This window comes from Suncus etruscus, chromosome 7 (genome assembly GCF_024139225.1).
Source record: "Suncus etruscus isolate mSunEtr1 chromosome 7, mSunEtr1.pri.cur, whole genome shotgun sequence".
NCBI classification, from domain to species: domain Eukaryota; kingdom Metazoa; phylum Chordata; class Mammalia; order Eulipotyphla; family Soricidae; genus Suncus; species Suncus etruscus.
The window spans coordinates 110,326,028-110,338,691 of record NC_064854.1 but is presented as its reverse complement, the minus strand read 5'-3'; the positions used below and the strand labels follow the sequence as shown (position 1 = coordinate 110,338,691).

Sequence of the window (12,664 nt, the reverse complement as noted above, 5' to 3'; positions counted from 1 at the left end):
GGCTACTGAAATATCTAGAAGATAAAACAAAAGCATCCACAGAAGACCTCTTAAGAGTGCATCAGAGAACTGAGAATGGTGGATATGGTTTCAGGCCTTGAGTTATGGATTATCTTAGGTTCAAATCCCACTCTAACTCTGTTTTATCTCTGTAATCTTAGGCAAAGTTACTTTTAATCTTGTTTTCCCTATATTAAACAGAAATAGAAATTACCCAGAAGTATAGTTACTATAAGAATCTACCATGCTTTTTGTTTTTTGTTTGTTTGTTTGTTTGCTCATTTACTTACTCCTGGTTCCTGGTTTTATGCTCAAAGACCACTCCTGGTGAGGTTTGGGAGGACCATATAGGGGTCCCAGGGGATTGAACATGGGGTCAGCTGCATGCAATTCAACACTGTGTCTGCTACATCTTTCTCTTAGGTTCCAATCTACCATTATTATGGCAAAGTATGTAAAGCAGTCTCACGTGAACTAACACACATACTCAAATGATAATAACACTTTTTTCATATGATCACACAAACACTAACACTAAGGCACTGTACCAATTCATAATTACTCAAGGAATATACTCATTTACACATTAATAACTAGCCAGAAACTATTCCTGACCCTGTAGCCACAAAAAGTAGAACAGTTTCTCAGCTGAGTCCTGGAACTTTCATGGATAAGCATGTCCGTGGACTCACAGTTGATGAATAGATGCCAAGAAAAGAGCTGGAAAAATGGCATCCTGCCCAGTTGAGATGAAATGCTAAGAATTTATGTCCCCAATGCTTTTAACCCTGGATGGGGCTGGATCACATTTGTGGTTTTAAGGAGTTATGGAGGGCTGGAATGCTTGAGGGTATTGGTACTTTCAGAATGTGGAAAATGCACAGCAACTTAAGTCACCACCACATCCTAAGGCATACTGTGCGGTCAATCGATGGTGGCAACACTCTGGGTTCAATCCCCAGGACTGGACATGTCTATGTGTGTGTGTGGGTGTGTGTGTGGCAGGCAGCAGGGGTATCAGCACTCAGATCAAGGAAACAAATAGTATCCATATCCTTCCAAGCCACCACACATTGATTTACCTATGACAGCTCAAAGGCTGGAACCAGGAAGAAAGGAATTCATCATAAATTGCCACTATTCTTTCTCCTGCAGGTTTCCCCTTTCGTTACTTGTTAGCTTGACACTGGGAATACTTTTTCAATGAGTTCAGTCCTGACTTTCTTCAGGTCCCAAACTCCAGCCAGTAATATTGCAGGGCTTTGTACCCTCTACATTCTCAACAAATTTTATTGTTTGTTTGTTTTGGGCCACACCCAGTGATGCTTAGAGGTTACTCCTGGCTATATTGCTCAGAAATCACTCCCGGCTCTGGGACCATATAGGATGCCGGGGATTGAACCCAGCTCCATCCTGGGTCAACCACGTGAAAGGCAACATCCTACCACTGTGCTATCCTCAGGCTCTCTTCAAACTCTTTAAACAGGGGGCCAGTTCACTGTCCCTCAGACCATTGGTGGGCCCATTATTCTTAAAGAAAACAACTAAGAATAAATTACTATCACACTGCAATATGTCTTATTTTAAGTAAAAATAAACAATATAATATTTTAAACTGAAGAAAAGTAAAGTTAAATCAAACAAACTTATCAATATTTCAATGGGAATTATGGGCCTGCTTTTGGTGGGCCATAGTTTGAGTAACCCTACTCTACACTATTAGGTCTCCTCTTTCATGCCAATAGTCATAAAACTAGTCTTGGATCAGCCAATTTGATTTTTGCAGAATTTACAGCCATACATGGGCTGGGAAATTTATCCTTACATCCAACCAAGGAAAAGTGCCTAATTCTTTTTTTTTGGGGGGGGTGTTGGGTTTTTAAGTCACACCCGGCAGCGCTCAGGGGTTACTCCTGTCTCTACACTCAGAAATAGGCTCCTGCAGGCTCGGGGGACCATATGGGGATGCCAGGATTTGAACCCACAGTCCTGCATGCAAGGCAAAGGCCTTACCTACATGCTATTATTCCTCTTTTTAAGTAATGTTCTTCTCTGCTCGTGTGGGCGTGGGAAAAGGTCGCATACAATTATGCCAAGGATCAAAACCAAGGGTCTCCAGCATACAAAGAACCTTTCCAGCTCTTTGAGCCATCTCTCCAAATTCCTATCCCCCAATTGCTATGAGGAAATAATTAATATACCAGTACATTATTAAGTTGAAGGCATACAGATGATGATATTGATTTACAACATGCTGTTTTATGCACTTTTATAACTTGGGCCATGGTGCTCTGGAGAATTACAAATTGGTATTTTCGTACATATTGGTCAAATCATACCGCAGTTTTAGGATTCAAAATGTCTGCACTATGCGTTCTGTAAGGACAGATGGGAAGAGGAGGAGAGGAAGTTCTAGCTGAAGAACAGAGGCTCTTGTCTTCTTTCAGCTTTTCTCAAAGGGAACCTACAGCTTCACACTTTCATAATTGATTGTAGAGTGTGCTGATATTCTCCCAGCTGCTATACCAGGTCTGTCCCCACCTCCCCTTCCTTCTAACTCCTCCACTCAGTCTCTCTCTCTCTCTCTCTCTTCTCTCTCTTCTCTCTCCTCTCTCTCTCTCTCTCTCTCTTTCCTTGCTTAGTTCTAAGTCATGACCCCGAAAGCCTCCCAGTTTCTAGCTCTTCCAGCAAACAAATCGAAGTGAAAAGTGAAAACCAAGTTCCCAAAGTCAACTGGACAGATCCTAAAGGGGCAATTGTCGAGATCTTTATTGCTGGAATTCAGTGTGATCATCTCCAGCATTTTCTCTCTGTCTCCTTTAAGTGCACACATGCACACAAACATGCACAGGTTATAGAAATGACAGCGTTTCAATGAAAATATTTATAGGTGGCAACATGAGTCAATTGGTCAATGAAGAACTTCAAGGGATAATGATTATTTTTCACTCCTTAGTCCCAGAGCTCTTAAATCTAATAGGTCACTAACAATTAACTGATTATTATCATGACAAAGAAAGTGATTAGAGAAGAGTTTTTAGTGGATCTTCCAATACAAAGGAAAAGTTCTTCCAGAATTTCAGTGTGAGGGACAGGACATTTTGATTGATGTATATCTGAAGTCAACATAGCAGCTAGAGACCATAGCTGGGGGGGTTTTGACAGCAAGAGACTTCTGCTAATTCAAGGCAGGCAAGATAGCTATCTGGGTCAGAACCTTTGGAATCCATGCCTTAGAAGGAGCACTAGATTAGGTACAGGGATCAACAAATCCAACTGTATTATTTAAGGAAAGTTATTTTCCTCTCTTTAGCTTTCAGTTTCTTCTGTCAAATGAATACTTAAACTACTACTCCCATGTTGTTTCCCCAGCCTGGAATAAGAGTGGGAAATCTCTGAGATATCAACACCAAAAAGGAAATGAAGTTAAGGTCAGGTAAGTTCCAGAATTAAACAATGGGAGGAAGACCCATTGTGGCCATAGCAATTCTTTGAGTTCGGAAAATTTAGTTCCAGTTCTCACATAAGAAACCAAAGTTCAGAAAAGTTGAGAGTCTACCACAAATCACATATAAATCAGATAGCAATTGAAAGTGTGCAGTTTATTAATGTAGAATAGGATTTATCATGCAAAACACAATTGGAAGACTGGAGATATGACTCAAAATGGTCTAGTACATGGCCTTACATGTGAGGCCCTGATAACTTATGGTCCCAAACACTTCTGGATAAGGGAACACAACATTAAAAAAAAAAAAAGGAAAGCTTAAACAAAATAAACAACTTGCCTATATCAACCATGAATGATCAACTACAAATCCACGATTTTCTGAAAAATAATTTTATGCTAGATCCCTAAGGGATCTTCTTAATTCGATTTCAATTCATTCTTTAGATTGATTGCTGCATCAAAATTCCATTTTCCCCAAAATTTTAAAAGGTGTTGAAAGAAAAGGGAACAAAAGTGTATTCATACTTAAGTTATGTTCACTGACAGAAAGAAATAAGCACACTAATCTGGCAGAGATATTTATTGTGTCAGTATTTGCCAAACTGGGCAAGGGGCCTGGTCAGATAGGCACAGTTGCCTATTCCTATTTCTTCACAGACACCCTCCACACTAAAATCAGTTTGGTGTATGGTAACATAAATTCAGCTTGCGAATTTCTGAGGAGGTCAACCAGCAAGTGATGATTCAATATTTTAAGTCAATCTTGGATGGAGAAAGAAAGTGCCAAGTCTTTGTACTAGAATGAAATAAAAAAGAAGGTTTTTGGCATACAAAGTGGGAACAGAAGAGAAATATAAAAACAGAAGAAGAGATGTCCTAAAATGTGTTTTTCTAATCTGGAATCTGAAGCTCTCTACATGGGAATTGTCAACTGCCAAACGAAAGAGAAAAAGAAAGAGGAAAAAAGAAGAAGAAAAAAGTAAAGAGAGAGGAGAGAGAAAAAAGGGAGAGAAGGAAGAAAAAGAAAGAGAAAGAAAAGGAAGGAAAGGAAGAAAGAAAAAAAGAAAGAAGAAAAAAGAAAGAAAGAAAAAAAAAGGAAGAAAAAAAGAAAAAGGAAAGAAAGGAAGAAAGAGGAAGAGAAAAGAAAGAAGAAAGAAAGAAGAAGAAAGAAAGAAAGAGAAGAAAGAAAGAAAGAAAGAAAGAGAAGAGAGAGAGAGAAGAGAGAAAGAAAAAGAAAGAAAGGAAGAAAGAAAAGAAGAAAGAAAGAAAGAAAGAAAGAAAAGAAAGAAAGAAGAAAGAAAGAAAAGAAAGAAAGAAAGAAAAGAAAGAAAAAAGAAAGAAAGAAAGAAAGAAAGAAAGAAAGAAAGAAAGAAAAGAAAGAAAGAAAGAAAAAGAAAAGAAAGAAAGAAAGAAAGAAAGAAAGAAAGAAAGAAAGAAAGAAAGAAAGAGAAAGAAAGAAAGAAAGAAAGAAAGAAAGAAAGAAAAGAAATCAGCAGTTCTTTCCAGGCAACTAAACCCCTGCTGGGACTAAATGACTTCCATTAAACCAAAACTCAGTGACTTTCAGGGTTGTGGAAATATAGGATTCCAGAATAATATATTTTGTTCTGTCCACTGGGGTGGAACCTATGAGTAGTCATGTATTTGGAAGATATAATGACAGGAGACAGCACTTTTTCTACTGGCAAAATACCTCTTTACAGACCAACACCTGGTTCCAATGAGAACATCAGAACAATAGTAATAACCAATAGTCATCAAGCATTTATTATATGAGTAGCACTGTACTTTTCATGTCATGTCATTTAATTTTTAAACTTACTACACTGCTTATAGTTCTACTGTTCTCCCCATTTTACTGATAGAAATCAACACAGAGATCATGCTGTCATCAGAGCAATATCAATATCTGAAGCTATAATGCTGAACCTCTGTTCTCTTCTTCCTAAAGAATACCATCAAAGCAACCTTCTTCCTATTTTTTCTATTATTTCCCCTTCTATAGCGGTCTGAGTCTTTACCAAAAACTGCTATTTCAAACCGGACCCAACTATTTTGCCCACGTTTTTGGCTGACCCAAGGGACTATTTACAAGGCTGCAATGTCTGACGGAAACCAACATGTTTTAATTTGCCACAGTGGAAAAAACAAAAAAAAAGGAAGAAAATCCCGAGGGGAAAGACCATTTGATGGCAAGGCAAAAAAACCTTTACAAGCATTCAAGGAGGCACTAAAAAACCAAATTTTCACACAAATATGGTAAATTCTGTCAAAAGTTGTGACCTTACTCTGGAGCACCCATGGGGACACTCATCCTGACCCATCTGTGATAAAACTATCAGCAGCCGGTAAGCCTTCTGGGGAGAAGAATTACAAACTGCCAATTCAGCCTCCAGCAAGGCTAGGCTGCTTCAGTGTCTTTAAGTCTCACCGAGAAGGTTTAAAACACTCCCTGGGAAAAGAGTTTCAAGCAACGCAAATTGCAAACTTGCACACTACATACCTGCTCCATGGCCATCCATGCCTTTCTATTCTGGGCATACTGAAGATTATATATTTATATATAGCCCTCCCCTGACTGTGGTCATATTTGTTACTGAGTGAAGGCAGAACCCCCTCACTGGGGAAATCAGCTACATGCCTAAATTAGACAAGAGCCCTGCTTGATCTGGTGGATGGCATCGCATCTGGTACAGATCGCCTACCCTGGTGTGATTTGGTCCAGCCGGGATTATTTATGGTTTATGAGAGTCCCTTTGGACCCCCCAACCTGGGCCAAATCCACATAACAAAGAATAATGGGATTAAAAACCTGTATTTCATTGCAAGACCTCCCTGGCAGATTTGTAATTCTGTTTTATTTTTTTGGAGGGGGGGCGGGTAACCAAGAGTGAGAAGGGAAGTCTGACTATTTTGCTAAGAACCCCAGCGTTGAGAAAACACGGAATGAGGGTTTTAGCTGTGCTGAGCACTTCTACTCCAAAGCTCTGTCACCATTTCTAATCTGAAAGCACAGACTAAATTTAAACCTTCACAATCAGAACGCCATTTCCTTACCTGTAAATCTCAGCTCAGTTCTTGTTTCTCAGCTCCTCTAAAGGTTTTGCCACCCTGATCAGCTGCTTGCTCTTCAAGTCCTCTCATTCTTATTATTTTGGGGGAAGAGTGGATCTCTCATAGAGAAATCTTGTTTCTAAAACAGGGCCACTGCTAGGATCCTCTCTCTAAGCTAGTGCCTGACACTTTGCACCTAACAAGCACCCAAACCCCAAACAAGATGCCACTCCAATGGGCTACTTAAATGTCACCTGGCCAAGAGCAAGCACACAGTTCTCAATGTCCACCCAAGCTGCAAAGGCTCTCTCTAGGTTTCACACTCTCCTAGAAATAATAAAAACTATTGCTCAATTGATGAATGGCAACACATTGCCTGCCCACTTACCTCCGGGTAAGTGGAGGATTGAAATGCCCAGGCTCCAAGCTTCCTTCCACCAGACCTTCCGAGCTTGTCAGTGGCCGGGCTTCACTTTCTTCCCCAGGATGGCTTCTAAGAACGCAAGCAGGACCGTAGGCAACCCCAGCATTTTCTCCAAACCCTGCTCCTCCAAACCTGAACCCTGGGTGAAGTGAAGCCAGCAGCAAGCTCCAGCCTGCTGCTCTGCATTCGGGCACCGAAAAGACGCTGCTAGAAATCCAGAGCCCGCTGGGGATCTACCCCGTAAGGGGGGAAAAGTGTGACTTTCTAACCCAGCCTTTGGCTCCTATCAGCCTGGCTGAGATGCCCCCCACCCACTACCCCCCAGTTTGGCCTGAACTCCCCAGTTTTCTCCACCCACAGAAAAGTCCAGCAGACTTCGGCGTCACAACTACAGCTGAACCAGACCTGGATCGACTAAGACAGTCCACCAGGCGCAGAGCCCAAGACACCCTTAGCAGGAAATATGCAGCTCGGCCAAAAAAAATAAATAAATAAAAACAATAATAATAATAATAATTAATAATAATAATAACTGTCGGCAGAGCTGCTGGAGGTGCTGTTGAAGTCGCTGTTGCAGTGCCTGCATCCTCCGCATGCTAATGAGGCCGTGACGTCAGCCAGGCAGACGCGGCATCTGGACTGAACAGTCCCCTCTGCCCAGCGCTGAGATTTATTTACATGTAAATTAGCCTCGATTTCCAAATCAATAATTCTCCGCCTCCCCCCCCACCACCACCACCACCAACCCTCCAACCCGGGGAGAGAGAAGAAAACCATACTGTTGTCTGCAAAGGCCCCAGCTTTGCACCTCCCAACATATTCACAAAAATATTTGCAAAAATATCACATGGAAGAAGGGAAGCTTTCAAGCTCAATAACTATTTCTTTTTCTTTTCTTTTTCTTTTTCTTTTCTTTTTTTTTTTAAGGTGGTGGTGCTGCTATGAGGCTGGAAAATCAGATTTGGGAACAGTTATCAACGGGAGAGCCTGTTTCTGATGATATGAAAGCATCAGCTAAAAGGAGTGGAAGCCAGGCTTCCACCTCCCCTACCCCATCCCTGCCTCCTAAACGCTGCTTTGGGCCTTGAAAATCTCTACTTTGCTTTTTTTTTTTTCTTTAAAAAAATAAAAATAAGATAGCTTTCTCTAAGTTTGATTTCTAGTTTGTTTGCTGGCTTTGAGGTTCTTGTCATCCTTGAACTATTGTGCATCCCCTTAATAAAATAGAGGGATCTTTTGCGTCATGTGCTGGAAAGGTGAATTAGTCACCCCTCAACTCCAGTACCCCAGGTGGCTTGGAAAGAGCATTGAGGTGACAAGGCTGAACATTCTGTGATGCTTAGCCCAAGTAGTTTTGGTCTCTCTGTTGTACAATCAGGAAACTAAGTCATTGAGCAGAGAAAGGCATTTCCCAGCTCTAAAGAGAATTTCAGCAAGAATGTACCAGACTCGCACATTTCTGGCCCTTAGACATCAGTTTTGTGAACTATTATCTTTGAGTCTTCAATCTTCATGTCTCTGCTCCAGCAAAAGGCCGCTAAATAGTAATCACAAATAAATAACTCTAGAGATAGAGAGATCTGGGTTTGAATCCTGACTTTGCTTCCCAATAATGATACAGCTGGCCCTTGCCCACTCTTAACTTTGTGAGGGGGTCTTCCAATTTTCCATCACTACCAACTTTTCATTTCATCAGAATTTTCTGAATCCCTATCCTGTGCCATGTGGTGTTCAGTGGAGACAAGGTACTAATCCTATGTTTGGTTTCTTTGCATTCATGTTCATGTTCTAGTAGAGTATAAAAGTGAAAAATAAGATGGGAGAACCAATGAACAAGTTCACAATGGTCACCAGTGAATAAGTAAATAAGTTATTTCTGATATTTTGTATAAAGTCATAACAATTCACTGAGGTTTTCCTTCCATTGGGATGGACATTGTTTCTATTCTCTTCACTATTTTTATTTTATTTTTATTTTTAGTACTTGGGCCATACATGGCAGTGCTCTGCATTTACGCCTGATTCTGTGTGTGTTCACAGGGATCACTCATGAAGTGGTCAGAGAACCATATGTGGTACTAATAATTGACTTTGGGCTGACTACATACAAGGAAAACATCTTACCCATCATAATCTCTCCAGCCTTAACCCTCTACATGATTAAAAGCCCATTGTTCCTTCAAAGATGCCTGTATTCTGAACCAACTGAAAAGTAAGCTTACCCTAAAAAGGTGATTTCTGTGGCTCTGATAAAGAAGGATTGAGGTGCTTTAGATGGGGGTGAGGGGATGTTGAGAGGCCGGGAGAGTGTTCCATCATGCATAGAGTCATCCCCAAGGACAAAGCAGCCAGCACAGCTCCCTGCCCACACTCCCCACTCTGATGAGCTCTGCCCTTCCAGCTGGAGCTCTTGAAGCTTCAAATGAATTTCTTTGTTGAATGTAGGGAAGTTAAATTATGTCTTTTGTTATACCTAATCGTATTAATAATGCTTAATAACTTCTTTCAGAATGATTACCACTGGTTCACAGAAGACTTTCATGGTGAAAATCATGAGACCTGGAATAACTTTTTGCTAATAGAAAAGGAAAACAAGTGAATGAGTAATTATCCACTTTAGGTCTCACATGGAACTCACATTGCATGGAAAGAAATAGATGGTTTCTCTAGATTCCAGTATCCTACTATCAGTAGATTACCAAAGATACAGTTTAGAGTCATCAGTAGTTAAATGGAACCCATAACATCTTCCTCCAGTATTTTAATGGGCACCCATGCTCCAGTTTCCTCTTCTGAATTTTGGGGTCACACTGGCTGTGCTCAAAGCTTATTTCTAGCCTTGTGCTCAGGATACACTCCTGGTGAAACTTAGAGGACCATATGCAATGCTGGGAATCCAACTTGTGTTAGCCATGCACAAAGTAAACACCTTATCCACTGTACTATCTCTAGCCTTCATATATTTTTTCTACTAAAGATGGGTCCACTACTCTCTGATGTGTTTACAATCAGCATGAGAATTATGAAAGGCAATTCACAAATCATTGACAGTGAAGTAATAAAGATGAAAGCAGGAACATAGAAAGTTAAGGTAAATTAACCTTCTCTGGGGTAGACTAAACACAGAGCCAACAACTTCAAAGAAGTGAAAAATATAATTTGGGATGTTGACTGAGTTGCCTAGGGTAAGATCCTGCTCTGACACTTGTGAACTCTATGATTTACAGTTTGAGATGCTCATATTTAATAAGAGGGGCAATAATAGTACCTAACATTGCAGGACTGTTTTTGTGTTTGTTTGGCTTGTTTTGGCAGGACAGGGGTGAAGGAGTACATACTTAGTAGGTTCAGGAATTCGGAGATTACTTAGTGCTTGAGGGTTGCTATTGGTGGAACCTGGAGTTCATACAGTGAATCTGAACTAAGCATATGTGCTACATGCAAAATATGTGCTCCAGACCTTTGATGCTGGTTAAATAGACTACATGGAGGATGAAATGAACTTGTGTTGGGTACTGGCGACTAAATCTTGCATACAACAAACAGTTATAAATACTTGTTAATAAGAAATAGCTACTGAGAGTGGAAGTTTTGATCACCATTACCATTAACTTTCATCACCATTAACTTCAGCAAAAATTAACTAATGAACCAGGTAAAAAAGTCCAAAAATGGGCCAGAAGTGGAGAAATGAAGAATACAAAATCATTCACATTGATGGTACAACTCAAAGCGCTGTAAAATGTGTATGATAAACTGATATGTTCTCCTATAAAACAAGCACTTTTCAATTGTTAGAAAACTAGCAGAGACAGTAGCAAAAATGACCAGGAGACACCAGGTCTTAAGATACTTCTGAAATTGCACAGTAGGTCAAGATAGTTTTTGTTTCTACAAGTATGTGTGTTTCTTCCATCTATTCATGCATTTATTCATTCATTAAATCCATGCATGCACTCTTGTTTTCCAGTCACAAGACTATACCTGAGAGAGGTATCATGATGAACAAGAGAAATGCCTGCCCTGCATTTGAAAAAAGAGAAGGGAAGACAAGCAAGCAGAGGAGAGTGTGACATGTAATATGATAGGGTGAGTACAGATTTCTCAAAGATTTATTTGCAGTTAGGAGAGTGTGAGTGCAAAAACATATTACTGAAGCTCATCTGCCAGACATTCTCTGTGAGTGCAATCGGCAGCTAAGCCAGGGATCTATGCATTACCCTGGCACAGATGATTGAAATAACAAAACTCAGGGCTAAACAATTCCTTGTGATCATTCCCTTCATTCTGGAAACCACTCTATCCAGGGTTTTTGGGAAAATATGTCATTAAGTGCAGCTCTCCCCCAGCTACCTGAAAATAGATTTTCTATTTGTTATGATTTGTTATGCTATTTTGGGGGTCTGTGAAAGTAATTATTAAGTTATATAAAAAATTTAATGTATAACATCTTTTAAATAAACTACCAAATTATACCAAAGGATAGAATTTAACTTTTAGATAATGGGGAAAACTGATGTAAGACAAAGTGAGGCAACAGCTACTTTAGAAATTTCAGAAACCTGGTGAGTCCGAAAAGAAATCAAACCCTTTTTGCAAAACCAATGAAATTCCATATTTGTGAGAGAAAATTATATGTAAAGGGGGAGAAGAGTCATATCAGTGAGATATATGCTAGCTTGGAGATGAAGACACCATAACTGATCTTCAAATTTTTTATGTAATTAAGACAAAAGATATTTTGATCTGGACATATAGTACAGTAGGTGAAACACACATCCAACCCAGGTTCAATTCCATATACCTTAGAAGGTCCCCTGAGTATCATTAGGAGTAGTGATACCTAGTGATACTCTTAGTGTAGAGCTCATCCATGATGATCACAATTAGGTGTGATATAAACAACAACAAAAAAAGATATTTATATAATGATGTGTAGTAGTTATAAGACAACGAATGTATGCAAGATCATCAGAACACAGGGAAGGTGTAATTTGGGTCAGGTTGAAGGTAAAAAAAACTTGCTTTGAAAAAAAAAAACTTTTAAGGCAATTTTAGGCCAGAGAGATATTTGACATGTTAAAGTGCTTGCCTTATATGTGGTCAACCCTGATTTAACCACATGGTTTCCCCAGCAATGATGGGAACAACTAAATCCACAGGGAACAGAGACAGGCATGGACCCTGAACTGTTGAATGTGACCCAAACATCTCCTACTTCCCAAAACCATTTTATTTATTTATTTATTTATTTAGATGGAAGTGTATATCTCTGCAGTGTTCAGTAGCAATTCCTGGCTTTGTGCTCAAGAATGGACCCAGGTTCATATTCAATGCCGAGGATTTGGAACAGGGTTTTAGCTGTATATAAGGCAAATACCATAAATTCTGCACTACCTCTCCAGTCCCTAAAATAATAAGTCAATTTATATTGAGGAAGATTTTTACTGGTGTTGATCACAGTCCAAAAAGCATAAACAAAAGGACTACCTTGGGGGGGGGAAATGACCATAATACAAAAATGTCACGGTTGAATTTTAGCTATTTAAGATTGTGTTACAGACAAAAGGAAGAGCAGAAATAAAAGTGTTAGCACATATGCAGAATTAAGAGACTCATCCACAAGAGCTCCAGACAGCAGAGCAGCACCAACATGACACTGGCAGCGAGTGACAAAGAGGGCTTCACAGACACTGGAAAATCAAATCATCTTTCCATTCTAACCAGCATTAGTC

The 12,664-nt window shown here is 39.8% G+C and overlaps 1 protein-coding gene across 1 annotated transcript in view; it reads right to left on the bottom strand.

The window, feature by feature from the left end:
• PRICKLE2 (prickle planar cell polarity protein 2) overlaps nt 1–7,058 on the bottom strand; it is a 137,521-nt gene extending 130,463 nt beyond the window's left edge. The window contains exon 1 of the mRNA XM_049777112.1: nt 6,894–7,058. The gene's annotated coding sequence lies outside the window, so the exon portion shown is untranslated. The remainder of the gene's footprint in view (nt 1–6,893) is intronic.
• Between the last annotated feature and the right edge of the window lie 5,606 nt (nt 7,059–12,664).